Below are 19,299 nucleotides of genomic sequence, written 5' to 3' on the forward strand. Positions count from 1 at the left end.
CCTGGTTCAGTGGATGAGGACCGATGAATGAAGATTTTCTGTCATAAATGTCCTGAAACAAACACATACGCTAATGTTTAATTTCGGTTTCATGATATAACGAGCAACATATAGCTATAACTATTACTGTTTTTAATGACGCACCTTATCGCGATAATAAAGGGATGGAAGAAGAAAAGTTCACTTAAACCTAACAATCCAGTTAATAGTTCTTAAGAATAAGCAGAAAGACACGAATATTTTATCGTTTTCAATCATCGTTGACCTCGTACTAAAAGAAAAACAAAAATTCGAATCATATAACTAGTTTGCAGGATAATTCCAGCAACACCGAAGCGTATATTACCGTAAATTCCATACATATTCCATGAGGATTGCAACGAGACCGTATCTCAGACCGTAGGAAAGTTTTCATTCAAAGATTCTGCCGGGAATCTTGATATTGGAGCGTGCAATCGATATGGCAGTCACGTGGAGAATGCGTCGAAAGATTCCCCAGTGAGGTTTTCTTATTCGAAGGGATACCTGCGATAGCGCAGTTTCCCTTGGCGCAAAGGGTGGCAGAGGCAGGGGGACCAATTTTCACAGCGGCGAGATATATCCGGAGGTCTCGGAGTACCGAAGGGTTGGCGGCAAAGATCACAAGTAATTGAATGGGGGTGAGGGGGTGGTCTCGCTCCAACCCCCGTGAGTGTTCAACCAATTAATCCACTTCAATCCAGAAAGCAGCCCTGTGAGCATCGAGGAACCTTTTTTCTCTCTCTCTATTACGCTGCAGACACGCCAAGATGTATTGAGATCGAAAGAGACACCGTTGGGATTCAAAATATCTTTGTGGCTGCTTTCCATCCGATCCTGCTGTGCTTTTCATTGAACTTGATGTTTCCCATTCGTCTGTATCTCGTTTGCCAAATATTTCGGCTGATATCGTTTTAAAATATATCGTAATCAACCTCATTCCTGCGATTCATCACAAAATTCTTCAGATTCTATTACACTTGCGTTTTATTTTACTGGACAACCCGAGTCTTTTACATCCTGAACTTCACTAGTGTATTTTTATTTTTACCTCAAAATCTCTTAGTTAATGTACAGTACGGTTGAAACTGCAATATATTTTTCCGAATTTTCTCAGATTTTTCGAGAGTCCAGAACAGTAATGAAAAGTAGGCATAGATACGAACAATTTTTGTATACTTATGATTAAAAGAAAGTAGAGTTAGGATAAAAGAAAGAGACTTACGATTAAAAGAAAGAAATTCTCGTTTAGAGAAAAACCAATTACAAGTATAGCGTAAATTATACAGCAAGAGAAGAGTACGTTGGAATATTCGAGAAAATCGATTCCACTAGAGTCACGGGCAGCAAAAATCGCAAGCATACCAATTAAGGGTAGATATTACCCTTAGCTACGTATACACGCATGGTCAGACAACAGTCGTCCCAGATTGGAAATCTGAAGCAGGAATTCGACGGGTAGCCGCGTCTGGAAACGTTGCGGTATCAAAGTGATCCCGCAACACCAATTAAGTCCCTTTCAAGGCAGATCGTAGGGATGGGTCAGCCAATAAAATAAAGTAAATCCGCGTCTGGTCTAATCTTATAGATAGAGAGGTACGCGGAGGGCGAAAGAGTTTTCTCGCCAGCACGTAAAGTAACGATTACCAGATATTCCTGAGATACGGCGGAAAGAGATTTTAACCCGGCCCACCGCAAATCCTGGATGTATCCCCTAATAATACTCAATTTTGCTGTGGATTAATAGCGGTTTACCCCCTCTTCCATCCCTTCGCAACCGAAAGCGTCTTCTACACGATCTATGACGCACGTTCCGAGACCTGAACTTCTATTATCTTGTCATGATTAAATATGTGCTAAATATTTCTAGTAGTATTTATAAATATGAAATTGTCATATTACGCTATTCTGTAGTATATTAATTAATATCCGAAATATGGGCGATAGTTGTCATGGAAAAATTTGTGGAAATAAATATTTAAAAAGTTAGTAGCAATATGAACTTCAATCGATGAGCGTTATTTACTATATTTACGTTATTAAATTTCTACTAGAATCTTTACTGTAACAAATATGCAGAATAAGTATATCCTTTTTTAAAGCAGAGGTATGAAATACTTTTTAAGCTTAATATAAGCTTATTCTCTTATTCTATTACCTCTTAAATAGACAACTAAATTCGTAATGTTGTACCTATGCCTCTAGCGTGCAGGATAATCAAAACCTTTTCTTATTTTAACGAACACTGTACACTTTTAAACTTCGTGATCTTACCTGGTCGAATTCGTCTCTCTTTTAATTCTCTTTTAACGTATTTGGGTAACGGAAAACAGCACGCAACCAAACGATAATGTATAAAACGTAAAGTTACTAAGAAGAAGAAAAAGAAATGAAACACTGTCATTCTTGTTTTGTTCTCATAAAAATACTTTACCAAATAGCTGTTATCATTTCGATGTGAAGTTTTACGCGGAGGACAAAGTTCGACGAAAGTTCTTTTATTATCGACAGACAACGTTGCACGAGCGCGCGAGCACTCGCGGAAAAGTCGAAGTTTATGGTTGGAGGTAACGGGCCCCGGTGTACAGATTGTCGAATCGAGAAAGGACAACAGGGGGCAGCATGCTAATTTATAGCACCCTGGCGCTCCATTACGAATATTTATCCGCGGTGAGTTTAATCTAAACTTGGAGAGTCCTCCTCGCCTTGCCCCGCCGTCACCTTCCTCGTGCCACCCCCTTTTCGAGGGTGTCAGTCATCTTTCTCCATCCACCAGACTACGTCTACTTTCTCCTCCTTCAAGGAGAAATCCTCGCCACCTTAACGACGTATTGTCTCTGCGACTTATCAAAACAATTCGTTCAACTACTATTTCATGGCCTCCGTTGCGAGAACGTTGTTTCATCTATCGCTGATTAAACCAGCTTAGGATAAGATTCATTCTCTGCGTTGTCGTCACAAGATTCGATTGGCAGCATTTTTCTCCTTTTTTTTATTCTAGATCATTAGTTGAACAACAATGTTCGATTATATTTTGTAATTAATTACATTTGAATAAGAAAAGCGTTTGCGTTGCCTCAAATTTTGAACAATTATACTATTAATTTATTTTGTAGGCGTATGAAGCGTTCTGTATGGTGTCTTTCTTTATGATGCCTCATGAAGTATTAACCAGTTTAATTTAATGGGAATTATATCGTTTTAATGTGTTTGTCTTTAAATCGTTATTTTGTGCAAAATATTTCAAAACTTACCTAACGTACCTAATTATGGGAACTACGTGAGAATAATTTTAACTATTTAAATAAATCATAGAATTTACCCGAAAGAATTTACACGCGTTTAAAGTTGAGCTTAAGAATTAACGCGAATTTATAAAGGACATTTTGATATCGATATTCCGTAAGCAAGCGCGTAATATTCCTGGAACAAGATAATCTTCGGAAGAGAGAGGCGCACGTTAATTTCGGGGCGCAGGGCGTCCCTGTTATCTCCTTATTCCTTGCCACCCCATTTTTCCGAAACTCCTTTGCATATTAACAATATTGCTCTTCGAAGCGATGGAGCGGTTTTAGGATAAAAAATTATGAGGACAGACAGGCCCCTCGAGCTTCCTTTCTTTCCGTTTCTTCGGCTTGCGCCTGTATTTTTCTTCATCTTCTTCGACTCGCCGTTCACTATCCCCCTCTCGCTTTTTCTTTCGATCTTCTCGGTCTTTTTTACGATACTGCCAATTACACGCCTGTTTGAATTCACTATCCGACCGAGGCGAACACCCTGATATAAATTTTTATCGCTCGCTGCGGGGTTCTGCTCGCTGCACTTCCTGTTCTTGCTTTACGACACTCTTTTACTCCACAGTCGACGTTCATAACTCTTATTCCCGTTCGCTGTGAGTATCCACGAAATACAAAACATATATAATCGTATAAAGCTTCTTGGAGTTACCTACTTAAATTTGGAAAATGAATTCCTGATTGAGGACTAATCAGACCACGCAAATTCAGCTGCTAAATATTCCTTGTATTATTGGTTGTTGTTTCCATTTTACTATGATTCCATTGTTTCCATTTTCTCTATTGATATCCTAATTGAAGCGAAGTTTAGATTAAAAACGTCTTCAATCTAAACTCAATATGATTGCATCTTAGTTTATTCAGTTGAAATTCTACTATACTTCAACCATTCTCTGCATCGAATACCAATTTGACTTTTCAAAACCTTTCTAATTAACATTTTCGAATAATCTACGTATTAATCCGTGAAAAATTCCAAACAAAAAATTCTATCGAACGAAGGTACGATGATTATAAGGAAACTACTCTATTTACGCAGTCGATTGTTAAAAAAATTCCAGTAACATCAAAGAAACGAGCGTATCCAGGAAAAACTGTTCAGTCGTCTACCGATTTTTCATCCATCGCGAGCGTTAGTCTCTTTAATGCAGCGGGAACCCCTCGAATATGAACAATAAATGTGACAAAGTACTCGCGGAAGGTTTTCGAGGGTGATATTACTCTGTAATAGATATTACGTGTCTACCTGCTCGCATATTAGGTTTTAATATAGAAGATACGAGCGGCGGCGCCGAATACTTTTTCCTTTGTGAAAAATTCACGTCGGCTGCAACTTTTAATAGTAATACTGTCGGTAGACACTTCGTCGAGCGTGCTGGATGTGCAAAAACGTGGAACGGGAACTGTCGAATGTGGAAAAGCTAACGCGATGCCTCCGATGGAACGTTAATATACGTAGTCGTAAGATTTGCCAACTTCAAACCGAGAACAATTTGTAAATATTAAAGAGAAAGTAAAGAAACAGACTAACGAAAATATTAATTTGAGCATATAAACGTTATATTATAAGTTACGTTAATCTAAGTATATTATACAATGGAAAAAGAAATAGTTTTCCATATAAAAATGAATTAAAATTACATATTACAACTTTTGTATGTTTATTCTTCGATAGTACACGAATATCATTTTTATACAAGAGATATATTAGGTTATCCCAAACGTTTTTATATTCCAATAGACGTTTTTCCAATGTTTTGTATTCTAACAGGACAAAATGGATTATACATAATTCAACAAAATAATGTAAAACAACAAATTTTGTGTATTTATTATTTCCTTATAAAACGAAAGAAACTTTTGCGACAATTTTATACCTACTATATTTCTCTCCAAAAACATTTGTCAGTTTTATAGAAACTACAAGATATTCAATTTCACAGAGACCACAAAAGTATTTAAATAATAATTATTATATATAATTTATAAATTATAAATGTTATATATATATATTATATATAATTAAATATTTAAATAACTACCAATTACACTAACAAGCAACAACATTCAGTAGAACTATCTTTAAAACTTAATAGACGTCTAAGATCAACTTGTACACTAATTATACTATAATTTTATACTAAACATACGTCTTCGGTAAATGATTTATAATTTCTATACAGATTTCCGAATTGATTTCAAATTGTATCAATATAAAACCACCACATAGTCGCTTCTCATTACGGTGCTAGTGGAATTCTAAAATGTTTCATAGTTTCAAGACAAAAGTTTTCTATGGTGTTAAAATACGTTTGTTAGCCAATCTACGTAAAATAACATTTATCAACTTCCTAGGCATCCTTATACGAAACTAAAAGCTGATGCTCCATTCTCTTTAAAGGAGAATTTCTAATGTATCATTTTATCGATTGTGCATATTTCTAAAATTTCCATCGAGATTTACGCTTGGGGTAAAAAAATCCACATGGAGATCCCGGTGTAGCCCGGAATCGAATCGCGAGCGGAGCAAAAGGGCGGTCGCCTGTGGCCTGGAACTTCAGTCGGTGTTTTTATTTACACCGCATTATTTACTTACCGTGCATCCTATGAACGAACGGCAGTATAAAGCGGTTGGAGGAGACTCGGGTATAAGCACACAAGCTGGTTCATTAGAGACATTTGAGCTCCTCGCGAGGATGGCAGCCTGAAACGGGTAGACGGGGTGGTTCAGGATGCAAGAGAGAACCGGGTGGCAACCGTGGGCTGGGTTTCAGGGGTCTCGCTGGGGTGGTTGGGTGGAAACAGACAAAATCAACAACGAGTAACGAGAACTCCGCGATATTAATCCACTCGTCGAGTTTTCAAACTTCCTACAAAGGCACCGCACCCCATATCCACCCACTCTCCATTCACCACCCCCTCTACTAGCCTGCCAGCTTCACCTTTCTCTTGTAGTCTGCATGTTTGCGAACGAGACCATAATCAATATTTTATCGTTGCTTTGCGACAGATGCATCTCATTTAAGAGAAATTATCAGATATTTCTGTTAGCGATACTTTTCCACGTACAGTCCTGTTTAAAAGCAATAGGACACCTGCTCTCTTACAGAACGTGATGATTCTTCCAGATTGATATATTGTAATTTGACAGAAAGAATAGTTTGTTTGGATATAGTCGACATATTTTACACTTCGAAGTTCGCGCGTGTGTATCTCTCGACTGTCGAAACGGAAAGAAATAAAGTCGTTACGATACGATACGTAACAACATGCTTGTAACGACAACAGGTGTGGCGATTAAGTCAAATTTCGCGTCTATTGTAACATGTTAAATAAATGATGAGTTGGAATTTTGTATTTGTATCTATTTTAAATACAAAACCGTGGGAACTATTTGGAAGAATTTGACAAGGAAATAATGAATTAACAATGGTTGCAGTCTGTACAATTTCCTGGCTTGAGCATCGTTAAACAAATTTTAAATGAATCAAGCGTCTTCCTCTACAAAATTGCTTCGATCCTTAATATGGTCACTGTAGATTTCTTTCGATATCATAAAAAAATAAGGTAAGATTCGTGAGACCAGGAAGTAGGATCGAAGAGGTCGATTAATCAGAGGTCAATCAGTATCGTGTTAAACGAAGCTGTTTAAAACGTAGGTGAACAGTAGAGTTGTTTCGTGTCATTGACTTACACCACGATTAGTCATCGCAGTCAATTGACCCCAGATGATCGTATCGGATATTCTTGCACGGTCTCAGTGTCAATTATGGCACGCGCCAACGATTCATGCTGTTCGTGATCGGCTCGCGAACAGTCACACCCGGTTACGTCATCATCGAATGGGCTTCAATCATTGAGAACGGCCGACTGATCATAAAGCGTTTTATTTTTAGTCGGTGTATTATTGGCAAGGATGTCACCGCGTGGACGCGAAGAGTCGAATCGAAATTGGTGATAAATGAGGAACAGATGATGAACACCAGATGATAAATTAGGAACAACGTGCTGCTTATAATAGTGGGCATCTACCAAGCTATTTACTTTTTAAATATTTATTTACATCATCTAAACTACGCTCGCATTATTATTAACGATGGTCAGTACAGAAACATTTGTGTCTGTTTAATTTTAGTTACACACAATTTTAATTAAAAAGTATTACATAATTAGTGTATTAAAAACAGTGGCAACCCCTTCCACGTTAAAATTTTATTTTAAAAGAGTACAGTAAATATTAAAATTGTTAAAAATTACTAAAAATTATACAGTCGATTTTTATTATTAATGCGGCTTTGTCTTCGGAATATCAGAATATACCGCATGGAACGCTATTACAAAAGTGCATACTTTTGTTCGCTTATAGTCGATCCAAGATTAATACAGAAATAAAGCTATTTCTCGTCAAGCATTCTTCGGAAATAATCGATAAACGAGAGTGTGGAAACGGAAATCACGTTCCGCTGGTGGAAAAAAGCGAGGAAACGTTCAGGCATCTTTCGCCGGGATTTGCGGAGAACAGCGGCCGGAGAAAATGGAAGGAACGCCGAATCGAATGCATTAAGATAATTAATTATAAAATTCACGAGGAAGGCGAGATGAAAACGGAGCGGAGCCGCAGCTTACAAAAATATGAAGGCAAATCGAATAAAGTCCCCGTCTACGTTTATTCTCTCTCCTCCGTTTACTCAGCCGACCGAAGACGTACATCGGAATTAAAATGTAGATTCAGCAAAATATTTTCGCGGCTGAGTAACCGTTGAAGTATGTTTCTTACGAATTATCATCGTTTTTTTTACATAAAGTAAAATTGCCAGGATCTAAAAATTCACCGACCCTTCGTTTGTGTAATTCCTATCTGTGTGTTATTTCAGATTTTTTCAACGTTATCAAAGTGCGCAAGCTAGAAAAAGGTAATTAGGAAATAGTCTCTCGTAAATATTATAAAATTATAAATTAAGATGTTACAAAATTGTTCCTATGGAAGAAGAGAAATCAGTTTAGATGTCTCGTCACTCTTCGAACTCTCAAACCATTCTGTTTTTCCAATGTTCGTATTCTCGTAATTATCTAAATACGTCAACTTGAATAGGCCTGGTTATTATATTCGAGCAATTAGAAATTCGAATTCAATCATTTCTATTAATTAATCACATATTAAAGTACATTAAGAAATATATCTATCTCGTCTTATTCTTTTTAAAGTGTGAGCGTGGTTGCGACACAAAGATGACCTCTTTAATTATTTACGAAAGAATTCCAGCCGTTTCACGATTCTTTCATTTAGGAGCGTGAATCAGAGTCAAGAATAGCTATGATCGTGATATTACCAATTGTATCGGTGAATCGTCATTTAATTCGGAACGCATAGCGGACAACTTGTTCGTACTAATAACTTTACATTCTACAGCTGTCGCTGAACTTAATTAATCCATCCGCTTGAAGCGTGATCGTGGCAATTTTAATTGGTTACTCCTATATCGTATGACGTTACGACAGAGAATTGAAATTACCAAGGGTTATTCTTCTCGATTTGCAGATTTCTAATACTTTTAGGATTCCGTCTTTATAACAATTTTTCCTTTGACACACTGATCAATGTTTCCAGGGATTTTTCTTCTCGATATCTGAACCTTAGTCGTTTCACACGTTTGGTATTTCGTTTTTATTATACCGTTTCACAGATTTATCATTTTTGTTAATATTAGTAGTACATTTGTTTTATTATGCACATTATACAATTTTTATACGAAGTAATTAATCCAATTAAAAACGTATTTTCCTATACTATCCTTCCATTCTCAGGTTAATTATCTATATTAGCTGATTCTTTTGTTTTAACTATCTACGTATTTTTATAAAATATATTTTCTACTTCAATTATTTCATATCAATGCTTTCAATGGACTTTTCGCGGCCACGCAAAATCAGAACCTCCATCCTCAGTTGCCAGATTCCTCAAAGCTAGATCGTTGGTGAATTTCTTCTCGTCTGGCAAAGGGTTAATGCGTCCGATTGTGCCCTAAAAGGAAATCTTGAAATGCAATATTCTACAATATTCGCTGACGAGGGAACGATGGTATCTGAGAAAGAAAGGAAAGGAGAAAGCGAGAGGAAGAAAGAGAGAGAGAAAGTCAGACTTTTACCACGACTCAATATTGGTACTCCGACATCGTCTTCCTATCTTCCATTTTCAGTCGATCTTCGTCCGTCCTTCGTCTTGGACCCGTCTATTTCTTCCACTCAACGGGAGGAAGTTACTTGACAACTGTTATTTGCATTTCTATCCTATTGAAGAAAATATCTAATAAAGTTGGTGGGGAAACGCCGCCTCGAAGAAGAATACCGGTCCCACCCATCGCAACTTCGTCTTCAGCCACCCGTCAGAATTCATACTTTCAAGTCATATTCCACGAGTCGAACTGTGCTCCATGAAAGTTCGAATATCTCGATGGACGGCTGTTAGCTTAGAGCATGATTGTAGTTGCAGCTTCTTCGAAGCGTTTCGCTCTACGATCGCAACGTTGGTAATTATTTAGCGAGCAGCTATGCTGTCGGTCTGAATTTCGACAAATTTCAATTTTGCAAAAACCAAAGTTGCTATTTCATACGAAACACAGACAAATGAATAAGAATGCACGGGGAACCGAGTAACACTGTCCGATTTTGATAAATTTATTTGGCTATCTCAGACTTCATAAAATATATAACTCGTATTAAGTACTTTTTTGTCAAACTAAAATAAGTTAAAAAATAGCTAAGAAACTGTTGAGTGATTTGAATTGTATTTGTATCCTATCTAAATGCATGTAACCAATGTTTCAGTATTAACCACGCCTATTTTAACTAATACACTCTTGATTATCGTTCTTCCAGCATTTGGTCAATTTTGTTTAAATTTACACTTATTTAAGATAAAGTAACCGTTGGGAAAGTGCGCAACGAAAAAAGAAGATATGCTTGACACTTGGTCAAAAATTGTTAACAAAGAAACGACGGAATTCATGAAACATACCTAACGTTCTCATAGTTTACAAATTAACGGAAGAAAGGAAAAGAGCGGAGCCGCGAATAAAAAAACAGGTCATTTCCTGTAAAAATTACAAAACGTGGACCAAACGGAATATCGATGGTCGCATCGGGATGCATGAATTTAATATGACTTTTGATACACCCCCGGCGCGCGTTAACAGCCTCGAACGTGGCGAGTGATTCAGTGATTCGAATATCCGAAGGAAGCTCAGATGGGGTTGGTGTAAAAAGGTAAACGCGGCGATGATCGCGTCCGCATGAAATATGTATTTCAATATAGGTGGCGCCGATATATATTGTCGGTAGCCCGACAGGGCTGTGAAATTTTATGTCGCATTAAAGCCGCCAATATGTCTCCGGAGCGTGAGCATAAAAATTGTCGAACGTATTAACGCCCCGTTCTCGAACGATCCTCGCGCTTGCTCGCGTTCCGAGAACACGGATTTAATAAAGCTCCGTGAAGAAACGATTCGTCTTCCCGTACGCGACGATATTCAAAAGCTCTCCTCGATATATCGGCGATCATTAAAACCTGCATTAATGCCGCCAGATCGAATTGCTCCCCCTACCCTTTCTATAATGTTTTCTCCCTTCTATCGTTTATCGAGACGACGATGATTATAAATTCCTTAGGGACAGCCATAAATATATCGATATACCGGTATTAACGAATAGTTCGACGATATTACAGTTGCCAGATGGAAGGACTTGCAGTTGCATTTCTTTGCTTCTTTCATTTTTGAACGTAGTAAGCTTTAAATAAATTAGACAATCAAAAATAATTTCCCATTTTTTACGCTCTTTATTATATTTCTTTTAAGTCAATCATTGTATATATGTGCGCCTATTATCGTTTGAACTTTTTAAGATTACTATTAGCATTTGGTTGTTTCGCGACGAATATCTTCTTTTCATAATTTTATTGTCTCTTGGTTTTGTCAATATTCCCATATTTAGCTTTAAATTGTATTTGTTGTTTGACCTCAAAAGAGATTTACTCTGTAAATTATAACATACAAAAGTGAGATTCAAATTTTGAATAGATCTCTCAAAGATTCTCCTTTAATTATTTTTGCATAACTCCCTCAAATATCTTAAATAAAATAGCTACTACATATTCCACTGTACACCGTCTAATTCTAACGTAATTCGGACCTTTGACTTTGAGGACTGTCTTCACCCCTAAATACGGGTTTTTACCAATGAAAAATAATACACGTCAAATGTTACGTATATTCTTCTAGAAACAAACAGCATAAAATATTACGTAAATTTCAGTAAAATCAACATATACAGATTGGAAACATTTCTTCCTAAAAAGAAAAGAACAAAGATTGCCTGGTGTCTTAACGTTGCGTTTTAATTAAAGCAATAAGAGCAAGATAACCAGAGAAGCAGGGGAGAATGAACAAGGGATTCGTTACTATTTATTTCTAATTACCTTCGATTCCGTAATCCACTGGCCGGAAACAAACCAGGGATCCGGGGTTCCTCGATCCTTCTTGCCAGGCCGACTCGTAATCGAATAATTAAGCCGTTGATTGGAGCTTTATTACCCAATCCGCGAAGTGAGCTTTTATTGGTCCTCTCGAGCCGACCGTTGAGTATTTAAAAAGGGTGATTGCCTCTCTCGATTCGAGGGAAATCACCTGCGAGATTGGACGGTGCATAATGTATTATCCGGCACATCCCAATTTCTCGGTGCTTCATCGAACCGTGGAATATTTGCGACTTCACCGGCAGATAACGCGTTACTATACCATGAATCGTGGCGATCAAACGTAACGACTTCACCGAACGTTCCTATGTTCGTGCAAATGCGCGCCGAGCCCGGCAAGCAAGCTTGCCAGGGAAATCATTTCAATTGCGCGAATAATTTAAACGCGATGATGTAATACGTATATACGAATTCGAAATATTATTGCACGGTACTGAATTGAATATTGAAGATCTACTCATTGAATATTATGCGTGATTTATGATGTAGATACTGCACGTTTTTAGAATCTTCTAAAGCTTGAAAATTCAAATTATTAAAATTGCCAATTGGTCTCAAGATAATTCTTTCCTAGTTTACGAGATAGATGGAAAATAGTACAATAAATTTCCAATATATTATTTTCCCCTATTCATTAAAATATTATATCTTTGTAGGATTCCTAAAATTGGCGAAATTAATATTCATTCAACTTTTGTATTAATTCGAGAATATTCATTCCTACCTTTTAATTGATACGACGAATGTGAGGTTTTCGCGGTTTAGTACTGCAGAATTTTAAGAATCAAGGCATCCAAGTGTGAGAGCTACTCTTCAGGAAGACTTCTGACAAAGTTCGCTGCGCTTCTAGCAAAACATCGAAACACGCATTCTATAAAAACGCGGTTCGCATCAAACGTCTCGATTTTACAAATTTCCAATCAATATAATCAATATAAATCTGCTCCATACGCATTTTAACGCACACGAAACAACCTGTACGGATATCATCATCTTCTACTCTCTAGACATCTTTATCCAGATTGAAAGATTTTACAAACCTCTGTATCTACGTAGAACACGAGTTCCAGGAACGTTCGCTTCCATTTCAAAGCTCGTTCGACAAAAGCATCGCGCAAAAGGAAAAAAGAATCACGCAATTAATAGCAGATCGTTTCACCGCGTTCTTCTGGATGGTATCCGATGGATAGGAAACGGAAGAGGGAAGAAGATCAGGAACGCGTTTTCAATAATTGTGCGATTTACCGGAAGAGATCGTAGGAACAGCCGCCGCACCGCCACGAAGGGCTGCGTCGGTTTTGTATCGTGACAGAGGGTGGCCTCGATGGCGGCATTGATTTTGCAATGTAAAACATTTCAGCGCAGCCAGAAGGGTGGAGATCCGGACGGGCGATTTCTACGGCCGGGAACGAAAAGATATTGATGGTTACGGGGATTTGATGGCATATTGCTCGACTCTGGATCGCTCTGTGATGTCTTTGGTAACGCTTTCCGATGTCGGCGGCGCGGCTTGTCTGCCTTGTATTAAGAGCTGGGGTGGCCAAGACGATTTCAAAGTAATGCGTCACTGTCAAAAGCAGCGAGAGCCACGTCGATTTGCGCCCTCGCTTTCTCAATGCGCTCTTCGAATCGTTTCCAACGACGGACAATTGAATTGCACTGTATCGAACGATGTTCGGTGAAATGTGATATCGACGCGACGTATCGTGGTTCACGAAAGTATCCCCACACTTGTAGAAAGTCCTGACGATATATTAGGACTAGTCCTATGAACATATTACGTGTGTTACACGAAGTATTTTAATATTTTGTACTGTAATTAAATCCGACTATCACGATAGTTAAATTTGAAATGAATCCGAAAATGTACAAAGAAGTTAAGAAGCATTTATTACAAGTATACAGATTGCAAGAATCAGTAAAGTATTTGGACGATTAATTATAAATTATTTTAGTAAGTCACGATATTTAGTGAGATCAGCTTCAGCGCTAATTGTACGTTTAATATTGCTACTGTGTGTTAATATTTTGTTATGTATGTTTTTGCAATAAATGCTTCTAACTTTTGTACATAGAATATCCATTTTATTACAGTGCTAATGAAATTTCAAAATGTTTTACAGGATACACACACACACACAAGCGTCTTTTAAGATAAGTCTTCAAGCACTTTTATCAGATAGAGTTTTTGAAATTTTCTTCGACAGTTTTCGCACAGAAAGTAAACAAAATTATTGAAAATTCACTCTTCCTATATTTCCATTTGAAACATTCGACGTACCTATTGAGATTATAAAACATCTATGTAGATCCTTTTTTAGATAAATTGAAGAAACAAAGATAGAGGTTGTATATAGAACAATTGAGAAAAGAAGGTAAGATCGATCCGCGACATTTTCCATCGAATCGATGGAAGTTGATTCGACGTAGGCGGAGGAGGAAAGGGCTTCGGGAATATAAAGATGGACCGGAAGAACGACGATTCAAACGAATCGCTGGTCCGTGTCCGGTGGGTGACATTTCATTCTTGCACGACCAAGAGGGCATTGTCTTGCTTCCCTATCAGATTCCCTCCTTTCTCCGTCTTGACTCGTCCCCTCGAGACCGTACGATTACTTCCTTTTTGTTTTCATTTAATTACCGATGTCAAGGGGTTATAACCGTCCGTCCTCCCGGCTCCTCCTCGCGGTGTTCCGCTCACTTTTTCCCTTTCTTAACCTACCTCCATTATTCCTTTATTTATTCCAATTATCTGCACGACGTGAATTTGTCATTGCCTTTAATTTCTTGCTCCCATCCATCGCTCTGCCCTTCCACTAGACGGAAATGTTTTTTGAAATCGCATCGTATATCAATGAAAGTCAGCGTGGGAGTGTTCGATCGAACCCCCTGTAACGAATTTGATTTTGTATTATTTTATGCCTTTATTACTGTACTACTGATATACTATATCTTTATCAATCGATCTATGTCAGATAGCATATCAGTTAAAGTTTTTTAAATTTCTAATTAAAGTCTCTAATTTAAAGAAAAGATCAAAAATCTGCGATCGATTATCTTGATTATGATTAACTAAATAATCCAATAATCCTTCCAAAATAATCTGCCAATTTTTCTCTGTTTGTTCTCGATAGAAAAAATCTCTCTATGTGTACATTTTCAATATACTTAAATGGAAATGTTCTTTTGTATCGAATGCTAGTCAGCCGTTGTCACGTCGACCATTATGTCACCCCGTTTCACCCTTCTCATGTCTGTTCCATCATTTCCATCTTACCGCTGGATTTTTCTTGTGTCTTTTCATCGAGAATCGCGACAGCAGGCCTCCTTTGTCGAGGAGCAATGTAAACTGTGGAAACATCGAATATGCGGTCTGACAGTAAAAGATGTTAGTGCCGGAACCGAACCCCTCGTCGGAGAACCCTCGAATTCGAAGGCAGTTTCGCAATTTCGTAAATGGGCATTGTCAATATATCGAACAACATGGTGCATCAATTGTGCTCAGGGCAATTTCTGTCGCTGTCGGTGTACTCTGAATGTTTGCGTTTATAAATATACATTTTCGTATATGTCTAGCGATATTAGTGGCATTGAAAATGAAATTAATATATTCATTCGCACAAGATAATAACAATATATATATTTATAATGAGCCATCTTTCTTTAGACATCATTTTGAATCATCATTTTGAAAATAATATTCACAACACTGTCTACCAAGAAAGTTACAAAAAATAAATCCTGATCGATGGCAGATTACTTGGACAAATAAAATAACGTAAAATCGATATAGAAGATTGCACCCATTTAAGACTGTTCCATTCATATTGTTATTCGTAGTATGATAAAAAGTTCAGTCGTTCGAAATTCATATAGATCTTATTTTAGTTACATTCACTTTTCGGCAATTTTAACAGGACCTACTTTCCCACGACAGCGAAGAACAAGGAGAGAAAGAGAAACAGAGAGCTGATACTTTGAGCGCCTTTCAGTTGATTAAAAAACAAAAAGGAGGAAAGAAAAGAACAAAAATAAAAGTAGACTGCATGAAAGCGAACAGAGATTGTCAGATCACACGAACCAACGTGTCGAACCTTTGGAAACGCGTCGTCCCAAGGAAAAAAAGCCAGCGTGCACGAATGCAAATGGAATGGAGAAAGGGGTTGGTCCATCGCGAATAAAAGATAAAAAAGAAATGAAAACGAAAGCTTGCGTCGTCGGGTTTGGCGTCGTCTCACGTATGTGCGTTCAAAGTTTCCATTCCTACCCACTCCTTCGGTTTCTCTCACCCCCTGAAAGCTCAACAGCTTCGATATCAATATTCTAAAAACACCCTTTGTCATGTGCCATAGTTTAAAAAAGCACCACACTCGTAATGCGTGTTCACGTGGCTGCAGGACCGTTTGTAGTTTGCCAATTCAATTCTAACATCATCCAACAGGTACACAAGTATCAAGTAACTGTCTATAAAGTAGTTTCGATCTTTAGAAATGTCATTTCCTAAAATTCTAGTTAATACACCTGGACCGTAATCGCACCTTTTCTTCAAACTGTTAATACAGTGACATTATGTGTAATTTGGCAAATTTCTGCGACTTTATTGTGAGAATATATATTTGAATGTACAATATATGCGAAGATACGGAAGAAAATTTTGCATTGGATTTGTACAAAGTCTTTTTGTTTCCTATCGACGATGGGTATTGCAAAATGAAAATATCTCGTGTAATGAAAATTTCCAGACAAGAAGGAACGTGTCATTTTACACGGTATTCTCGCTATCGTGAGTTACTTGCGAATTTCTCTCGCTTCAGTTTTCGCGTCTACCCTCCGATGTTACATCTTCGCCAACAAGGGGTGACGTTCGTGTAAACCGCGTGTACAGCCGTTCACCGACACATGTTTAGTCCCTATGGACAATTGTATACATGCATACCGAAAGCTGTTGATTTACAGCTATAGACGTATTTTATATAAATTCGATGCATATACAAATCTTTTTCACGTCGATACTATAAGCTGCAAGAAGAACGTAGTTTACAATATTTTAAATAGAAAAATCGCGGAAGAAGATTTGATTATAGATTTCTAATAATATTTCAGTACATACTGTATCAGTTTATGGGAGAGGTAACTGTGTTGAGACATGAATATTCAGCAGATTATGTTCCGAAGATTCAATTCCAACGATCTTGACAAACTTTTAATATACTCCGAACACCTTGTACAAAAAGAATTCTATGAGGTAAAAATATTAAACTTCGTGTATTTCAATCTTTTCGTGATTAAAAAAAAAAAAGGCAAGAGAAAGGCAGAAACCTTTTTCTACGAAAAATGATATAGAAAATAAAATCCATCGCAACAACTAATTCTATACTATTTACATTATTTTATTTATTTATATGACACATTCAGAACACACGCAAACAAAGTTTTCTCTTTTTCCAGCAACACACCCTGTGTACGAATAAAAACGTTCGCGAGTCCTTCAAACAAAATTTAGAGCTCCATCATCGATCGGGGTCTAATTATGAACATGCGCGATATCCATATACCGCCTTTGTTTCTGCGGATCTGTTTCGTCTGACGCGATATTAAAACGAATAACGAGCTCCGGACCGGCGCGGCGGCTCCGTTGGATACTATCTAGGAAAACGATACCAGGAAATTTTAACATTCGCCCCCGTACATACGACTCGCGCGATAGCGAGTGGAACATGTGTGAGGAGGTTTTTTTCCACCTTTTGGCCGGGAGAATAATTAAAGGCACAAAAGAGTACGCCTAGCGAATTACTCGGCCGCTGCACCGCCCAGCTACCACGATTGGACGGTTATTCTCATTCCGAGATTCTCCTTGAACGCGAGGTCCACGTCAGACGCGGAAACGTTCAAAGGGTTTTCGCGGAGCGGCAGGAAAAAACTAATTAACTTTTCGGAATAATTAAGATAAGACCGTTGGAGATTCGGCCGAAAGCTCGCCTCTCTGCCCGGCTGCTGCACCCCGTTTTCCTCTTTATTCTTCTCACGCGAGAATAGCCCGAATCGAGCAGGCAACGCAGCTACCTCCACGAACGATGATCGGTCGATTAAAACGTTTGCATAAGAACGAACGACTCGTTTTAGTTCGATGAGATCGTGCTAAGACGAGATCCGAAAGAATCGTTTAACATTTCATTTAGATATTCTCCATGGCTGAACGTTTCTCCTCTTATGGAATTTTAACGATTCAAGGAGATATCTACTGTGTTGAACGGACCGTATTAATCGTTTGCGCGATGAATGTTTTTTGATAATACGACCGACGGAAGAGTTTGGAACGCTTTCTGTTTAGTGAAGCTTTTTGAAATTGAAAGTTTCGAAAGGAGAGGATATTTGCTTTATTTTAATGTTAAGGTAAAATATTTGGAAACCAGTTCTACTAAATTAGAAAATCTTTACAGTATTATTCTCCTTTTTTTTTAAATTTTATCGATAAAAGTAAAACAAGGCATCGACTTTATTCTGTTGAAATATTAATGGAAGAACAGTGCATGATATAAAATTACAAATATCAAAGATCAAGATACTATGATCGTTAACGTCAGAATACTTCAAGTCTTTATAACCACACCAATTTTTGAAACTATGTTGAAATATACTTTAGAAGTATGTTGTCAAGACTCTAAAGAGCGAAGAATATAACAATCGATATTTCGTGTAAAATACCTTAAACGCGACTTAATGTCGTTCGTGTTAATGTTGAAATATTTCCAGATAAATCGACGTTCCGTTTTAGCTGCAGTGAAAAAGAGCAGCAAAGAGGAAGAAGTTCAGAAATAATATAACAGTTCCTACAGGGCGGAAATGGTATGATTAAAATATTGGATCTGCACGTAAAGGAAAGGGGCGGTGAAGTGTTCAAGTAAGAAAGTCTAGCGCGAATTTCAATAAAGGGTGCCATTACCGACTGGTAGAATTTGCCGACGAGCAATTAAAGATATTGCTATTGACCAACTCTCGATGAAGTTAAATTAAAGTGAAATCAAAGTTTCTCTGCCGGCAACGGTCGGCAAGGTTTTATTTTATAACTGCCGAATAAAAAGTCATGAAAAATCTATGAAACTTGTGAAACGCGATTCCACGATAATATTAATCACTCTATTGATTTTTTATAACATGGTGACGATTCTTTCGTTCCCTGTATCCACAGTTGAACGAAGAATATGTTTTATCGATTTGTATGAAGGAAAAGAAAGTTTTAATCGTTTCTAAATTATTCAAAATGTTTCGATTAATAAATTGCTATTGGAATTTCTAGTTTCCTATTTTAAGATAGAACCAAGCGTAGTTCTAGCCGATTTGGACGAAACAATTACTTCCATATACAATATAATACAACACTGAAGTTGATAGTTAGTGCTATACGCACGTCGATCTTGACTCTCTATAAAAACTTTCACTCTAAAAACAGGAATT

At 37.5% G+C, this 19,299-nt stretch overlaps 1 long non-coding RNA gene across 1 annotated transcript in view; it reads right to left on the reverse strand.

The window, feature by feature from the left end:
- LOC126920643 (uncharacterized) overlaps window positions 1-19,299 on the reverse strand; it is a 95,751-nt gene that overhangs the window by 11,020 nt on the left and 65,432 nt on the right. Inside the window, exon 3 of the long non-coding RNA XR_007712041.1 lies at window positions 2-52. This is a non-coding gene — a long non-coding RNA (uncharacterized LOC126920643). The remainder of the gene's footprint in view (window position 1; window positions 53-19,299) is intronic.

The sequence above is a fragment of the Bombus affinis genome, chromosome 9 (assembly GCF_024516045.1).
Source record: "Bombus affinis isolate iyBomAffi1 chromosome 9, iyBomAffi1.2, whole genome shotgun sequence".
NCBI classification, from domain to species: Eukaryota; Metazoa; Arthropoda; class Insecta; order Hymenoptera; family Apidae; genus Bombus; species Bombus affinis.